General features: G+C 36.9%; 1 protein-coding gene across 1 annotated transcript in view; it reads left to right on the top strand.

Annotated features, from left to right (window-relative positions):
• dipk1b (divergent protein kinase domain 1B) overlaps nucleotides 1-7,709 on the top strand; it is a 35,418-nt gene that overhangs the window by 13,320 nt on the left and 14,389 nt on the right. The window lies entirely within an intron of this gene.

The following is a 7,709-nucleotide window of genomic DNA, read 5'->3' as shown; positions in this document are numbered from 1 at the left end:
CTGAGTGAAGTAATACATGCACACCCCTCAGGTTTTCATTACTGAGTAGAGTAATACATACACACTTGTCAGGTTTTCATTACTGAGTGGAGTAATACATACACACTTGTCAGGTTTTCAGTACTGAGTGGAGTAATACATACACACTTGTCAGGTTTTTCATACTGAGTGTGGTAATACATACACACTTGTCAGGTTTTCAGTACTGAGTGGAGTAATACATACACACTAGGGGTGTAACGGTACACGTGGGTGTATTGAACCGTTTCGATACGGCATGTTCGGTTTGGTTCACCAGCGTACTGTTTCGGTTATTTTTACACTCATTACATTTTATTAACAAGAGATTATGCACCGCAGAACTAAAGTTCCAAAGCGTGTTTCAGCACAGCGCTATTATCTTGCAGCACGCGCAGCATTAGCAGCCTAGCATCTCATTGCAGTCTCCTGTTTGGGAACATTATGTCTTTCTTGTTAAAAGACAAGTGAACAAATCCAAAGTTGTGAGTCAACGTTGTTTCATCAAGATTGGATCTGCAGCAGCAACAAGTCTAACTTGTCAACGCTCTTGAAACGATATCATCCGAACATGAACGTCTCTTCTACAGAATAGCAGCTTGTTGCAAAGAGCGATAATAGCAGCATTTAAACAACTTTTATCAGGTAATTCAGATTGGTCCAAAGCAATAACACAAGCTATAGAAGTTTTTAAAGCTCTGGAACTACGTTTCTGTTGTTGATGCACAGACGTTCAAGTTGTTGAGCCCCGCTATGACATCCATCACGTCAACACTTCAGCCAAAAAGTTGTAGCAGCACTTTATGAAAAAGCTAAAACTGATATTGTCAACAAGTCCTTGACCAGATTAAAGTCCTGTCACATGATGATGATGACCGAGAGATTCAACCACCTCATAACAGAAATGATGACCGTTCAAGAAGAAGTATTGTTATTTTATTATTATTATCTAAATAATTTTTCTTTTTTTTAAATTATAATCTTATTAACTTTTTTTTTTACCCATTTATGTTTTACTTCCAGTCTGGGACAGAGATAGCAGCAGAGTTTTCTTCCTTTTAGGACAATCCACCAGAGCTTACCTCCAGCTAAGAAGTCTGTGATGACTGAACTCTGAACTTTTCCAGGAACAGGTGAGAGCAGGTCCAAGAGGTTGTGAGTAATGAGGTCAAATACAACCACATTACAAAATTAGCAAAGTGCTACTTCTTTATTCTTGCCACCTGTTAGTGAATGATTATCTCCACTGTTGGAGACATTCACTGCAACTAGATCTGTGCTTTTGGCAGAAAATGTGGACAAGTTGGTCTTTTTGGCCAAAAACTTAAAACTTGATTAGTTAGATTGTAAACAGTCTATTGCTGCTTATTGGTCTGGTTCTGACTGTTATATTTATTAAGATTTTTATTACTGTTATTATAGTTTATTTATTGTAAAGAGTGCCTTTTATTTAAAATATCATCCAAATGAGTAGTTTTTATTTATTTTTATACAAATGTATTGTTAACTTGGCATATTTTCAAAATAAACAATTTTGTAAGTTTTCATTTTGGCCTTTTTGTATGGAAAATGAACCGAACCGAGCCCTCCCTGAAACTGAACCGAACTAAAATGTGATTTTAGCGTACCGTTACACCCCTAATACACACTAATTAGTCTCTATTCCATTGTTGGTATCAGTAGCAGTTTCAGGTTCAAAGTGTGTATACAGCCACCATGGTTCACTGCACAATGAACTACATACTTTGGAATAAATAAAAACACATAGAATGGCCTCTCAAGGTATGTTACGTTCTAGTATTGAGCCACTCAAGGTGGCTCAATACTAGTGTGTTTGAACAGTTTTGTTAAATTGATTCTAATTTATTCTTTTAAAGGGGTTACATAAAGGTTTTAAAATTATGCATACATTTATGCAGCAAAACCACATCCTTGCAAATCAGATCACAATATTGTGTTCCTCTGGTTGTACTATAAATCTCTTGTTTGGAACAACCTGTAGTGATAAGAACTTTGAGAAGATTGTCACAGGCAGCTCAAGAAGCACTGCATAATTGTTTTGAAGGCAACGGCAGAGATGCACTCTGAGGTCATCAATGTCACGAACGAGTACGGGACAGACTAAATACACATCTGCTTGGATTTTTCAATTCAATTGATTTTTCATGGATCACCAGTAACTTTAATGAACTGATAAACAAAAAAAGAGCCTTTAGTGGACCTTTTTTTGAGAGAGGAGTAAAGGAGGCCATCTTTGTGAAAATAAATCGTCCATCATTAAACAGTGGTGGAGGCTTTTGTGTAAAACTGTCCCCCTCTTACAATGCTGTTATTGCTAGTATCACTCAGCCATGTGAATAGTAAACAGTCATCAGTATGCTAATGATCCATCGTTAGGCTGATGGTCCTTCTTGATCATGTGAGCAGATGGTTTTGGTTGTCAGCAGCAAACTGGTTGTTCCACTATGATAAGGTGCTATTTATAAGACTAAACTGAATACAGCACTTCAGACTGAAGAAGTCTTTCGGATGAAAGATGAAACATTTCTACTTTTTTTTAATGTCCAGAGGACCAGATTTAACTTTTTTAGATGCTGACTTGACAGTTGTCCAAAAGATGACCATTGGCACCTTGCACAAGGAGGACAAGACACAAAAGTTAATTGCTAAAGAGGCTGGTTGTTCACAGAGCTCTGTGTCCAAGCACATTAATAGAGAGGAGAAGGGAAAGATGTGGTAGAAAAAAGTGTGCAAGCAATACGGATAACTACACCCTGGAGAGGATTGTAAAACCCATTCCAAAATGTGGGGGGAGATTTACAAAGAGTGGACTTCAGCTGGAGTCAGTGCTTCAAAACCACACAGACGTATGCAAGACAAGGGTTTCAGCTTTCAAATTCCTTGATTCAAGCCACTCTTGAACAAGAGACAGTGTCAGAAGCGTCTTGCCTGGGACTGCTGCTGAGTGGTCCAAAGGTATGTTCTCTGATGAAAGTAAATTTTGCATTTCTTTTGGAAATCAAGGTCCCAGAGTCTGGAGGAAGAGAGGAGAGGCACAGAATCCACATTGCTTGAGGTCCAGTGTCAAGTTTCCACAGTCAGTGATGGTTTGGGGGCCATGTCAAGTGTTGGTCAACTGTGTTTTCTGAGGTCCAAGGTCAACACAGCCGCCTACCAGGAAGTTTTAGAGTACTTCGTGCTTCCTGTTGCTGAACGACTTTATGGAGATGCAGATTTCATTTTCCAAAAGGACTAGGCACCTGCACAAAGTGCCAAAGCTATCAGTACCTGGTTTAAGGACCATGCTTGTTCTTAATGGGTCAGCAAACTCACCTGACCTTAACCTCATAGAAAATCTATGGGGTATTGTGCAAATATGTGATACACCAGACCCAACAATTCAGAAGAGCTGAAGGCCACTATCAGAGCAACCTGGGCTCTCATAACACCTGAGCAGTACCACAGACTGATGGACTCCATGCCATGCTGCATTGCTGCAGTAATCCAGACAAAAGGAGCCCCAACTAAGTATTGAGTGATGTACATGCTCATACTTTTCATGTTCATACTTTTCAGTTGGCCAACATTTCTAAATATCTTTTTTATTGGTCTTAAGTTATATTCTAATTTTCTGAGATACTGAATTTGGGGTTTTCATTAGTTGTCAGTTACAATCATCAACATTAAAATAAACATTTGAAATACATGTCTGTGTGTAATGAATGATTATAATATACATTACACTTCTTGAATGGAATTACTGAAATAAATTAACTTATTCATGACAATCTAATTTTATGACCAGCGCCTGTATAGGAAATCCTTCCTGCCCACAGCCATCAGCAACAACTGAAGAGACTCAGATTAAATATTACTACGTACTTTTTATGGATCTGAAAATGGATGAATGGTAATTTTTATTTTGCTTCTATGTACTAAATGACCGACTAAGGGTGTATAAAACATGCTGCAGAATGAATGGTTATTGCTTAACAGGACTCTTGATTGCATGTTTTGTTTCCCTTTATATGTTAACAAACTTAAAAAGTACAAACTGAAATTACTGTCAGTAAAAAAGGTAACAATGCCAACACTAAATGAAATCATATTGGCTTTACTTAAAAAAAAGACAAAGGCAAACTGAAATGTCTATAACATGACTCAGTAACAAAGTACTTAAAACAGTGTAAAATTAAAAGTTTTTAAGCTTTGATTTTGAGGGCTGTTATGCGATTCTTTACATTATACTTTATAGCCAGCCAATTTCGGTGTTTGAGTGCAACACGTTCCTGTTTTAGACACTTCTCACAGTCGGCCTTCCCTGGAACTCAACAGGTGTTGACAAATGGCATCAAGTGCTTTTCAACTGCAAGGACCTCTGCTTTCTCCCAAGTCCTCCTCTTGCATGGTTGGCAACCTTTAAAACCAAAGTTAATAACACGTGTAAAACAAATGCAGGCCTGAAGTATAAATACAGCATATTTAAGATGTTAAAATGAAATTACCAAAGCAATAGCATACTTAAAGGTTATTTTAAAATAGCAAAATACACTCATGTCTGATTAAACCCCTCCTGTCAAAAACAAGTATTAAATACAGCACCTAAACCAATTAATAACCATCCCTTGCTCACCATGAATAGCTGTTTTTCTTAATTATGCCAAAAAAGATAAACTTGGAAAAATCTATATTAGTGGTCTAAATATTTGACAACAGAGAAACTTAGAAATACATATAAATAATTCTTCATGAAAAAATTGTTTTGTAAGATGCACAATAGACGACCTCCTTGCAATTAACCTAAGCATTTATACTACAATTTTGCAAAATCTTTAACATTTACCTACCACAATATCATCTTAAGCCTACAATAACAAGTACATCTAGATAAATTGAATGGTAAATGGTAAATGGAGCTTACTTCTATAGCGCCTTCCAGCCCCCTATAAGGGGCCCCAAGGCGCTTTACAGTACCAGCCATCCACCCATTCACACGCACATTCATACACCGGTGGCGGAATGAATGATAAACAATTGTTATTTACACAAAAAGAAGACAATCTTTCATAAACTACTACACTGAAATAGAAGACCCACAGATGATTATTTTTCATTTGTTCTTCAAAGACATTTGGTATATAATAAATTTGAAAAACACAGTGAGAAAATAGGTCTATGTGATCTTGACGTACATAAGAAAAAAATCACTACAAAAATTCAAATAAAATGTGATAAAACTATGTTTTTTCAATAAAATAAATAAATAAATTCTGTAAGGCACATTCTACTGTGAAGGGAGCAACAGATGAATAAAATACTTACTTTTACCCTTCTTAGGTGACATGCTTTTTTGTGAAGGTGTCCTAGTGGCATGTGTTTGAGCATTTCTGTCGACCACACCTGGCATCTGTTCCCTGGTGGATGCGACTTGATCCTCTGAAATGGAAAGTAAAAAAACGTAATACCCTTGAAATCTCACTCAAACTCCATCTCTTCCTCACTGTCCACAAGACTTCCACAAGGAGGGGACGCCACAAAAAATGAATAGGTTGGTTGTTCACAGAGTCCTGTATTCATGAAAGTTTAAAGAAAATTTAGTGGAAGGAAAAAGTGTAGAAGGTAAAGGTGGACAAGCAGCAGGGATAATCTCAACCATGAAATGATTGTTAAGTAGAATCCTTCCATGAATTTTGGAGATGATTCAAAAGGAGTGGACTTAGGGTAGAGTCAGAGCATCAAAAAGAATTATGCACAAAAGCATTATTTCCTAATCATCTGATTAATTCAAGACACGTGCAAATTTAAAAATGCGGTCCTCATTGAAATGAAAACCAGAAAAATATGTATTTCCACAAAAAAATTGTTCCCTGGGTACAAACTCTACAGCTGCTACAGTCCCCACAATGACATCCGACCAGACTAGTGTGTGTTACTAAGAGTGCTGAATGAACCCTGTTTATGTTCAAAGTTTAACACAGTAATTATGTCCAGGCTGACAGCATTAGAGCAAATTCATTGACCACCTAAACTATAACATAAAACAAACCATTGACTAAACAAAAGAAATACAGCTGATTACTAGCATAGTACATTGTTGATGAATCATAGCTTTAAAGTTCTAATATGAAGCTGGTTCAGTTTGGCAGTGATCTGTCATCAAGAACGTCTCCTGTTTCTGCACCACTTTGACCTGTACAAATGTGTCCCTAAGACGACATCACAAGATTGGACTGTAAACATATTTGTATTATAATCCCTGAGATGAAGCATACATAAGGTAGGTGTGAACCATGCTAACGACGAGGAGACAAGATCTATAGTCAGACAAAAGCACAAGAAATTTTGACCAAAAAGAACTTCCAACGAAGTCCTCACTTGAACTGTATACCAGAAAAATGTGTATTGCAACAAAACAGTAATTCCCTAGGTACAAACTCTACAGCTGCTACAGTCCCCACAATGACATCAGACCAGACTAGTGTGTGTTACTAAGTGTGCTGAATGAACCATTTATGTTCAGAGTTTACAAAGAATTTGAAAAAACTTTTATGAAATTTTCTATCGATTTAACCATAATGTTAAATCTCTGGAAGTGCACAAGTAGGACTGATGACTAGAAATAAAATGAAAAGAAGTTCAGAAACATTGTATTTGTTCAAGATGGTAGACTACAACAAAACCAAGATTCAACTTGTCTGCTGCTTCCTTATATAGAAAACTTTATTAATTGGCTTTTCTAGGAATGTAAATATTCCTGTAAAGTGCCCTGAGACAACTTTGTTGTGACTTGACTCTAGATCAATAAACTGACCTGAATTGAAAATTGAATTGAAAAAAAAATACCTTTTTCATGGAGGACTTGAACTTGGGTGGAGCTTGATCTGATGAGCCAACATGTTCAACCTCGACACCCTCAGTCAGTCGATTATGTGTCAACCTTACGAACAGAAAAATAGCATCTTAATGATTTAATTTATCCAGGCTGACAAACATTAGGGCAAAGCCAACAACTACCTAAACTAGAAACATAAAACAAACCATTGACTAATCAAAAGAAATACAGCAGATTACTAACATGGTTCATTGTTGATGAATCACAGCTTTAAAGTTCTACTACGAAGCTGGTTCAGTTTGGCAGTGATCTGTCATCAAGAATGTCTAAAGTTTTTGCACCACTTAGACCTGTACAAATGTGTCCCTAAGACGACATCACAAGATTGGCCTGTAAATATATTTGTATTATAATCCCTGAGATGAAGCATACATAGAGTCAAACGGTAGGTGTGAACCATGCTAACAATCAGGAGACAAGAACTATAGTCCCACAAAAGCAGATTAAATTTTGACCAAAAAGAACTTCAAAAACGGGGTCCTCACTTGGACTGTATACCAGAAAAATGTGTATTGCCACAAAACAGTAATTCCCTGGTACAACTTTACAGCTGCTACAGTCCCCACAATGACTTAAGAACAGACTAGTGTGTGTTACTAAGAGTGCTGAATGATTCCTGTTTATGTTCAGAGTTTACAGAGAATTTAAAGGAAATTTTCATGAAATTTTCTACCAATTCAACTATACTGACCAATCTCTGAAACGGCACAAGTAGGACTGAAGACAAGAAGTACAATGAAAAGAAGGTCATGAATAAATACTTTTTTCTTGGAGGACTTGATCTTGGTTGGAGCTTGAG

The sequence above is a fragment of the Nematolebias whitei genome, chromosome 18, assembly GCF_014905685.2.
Source record: "Nematolebias whitei isolate Nwh7 chromosome 18, NemWhi1, whole genome shotgun sequence".
NCBI classification, from domain to species: domain Eukaryota; kingdom Metazoa; phylum Chordata; class Actinopteri; order Cyprinodontiformes; family Rivulidae; genus Nematolebias; species Nematolebias whitei.
This window is presented reverse-complemented; position numbering and strand designations above follow the sequence as displayed.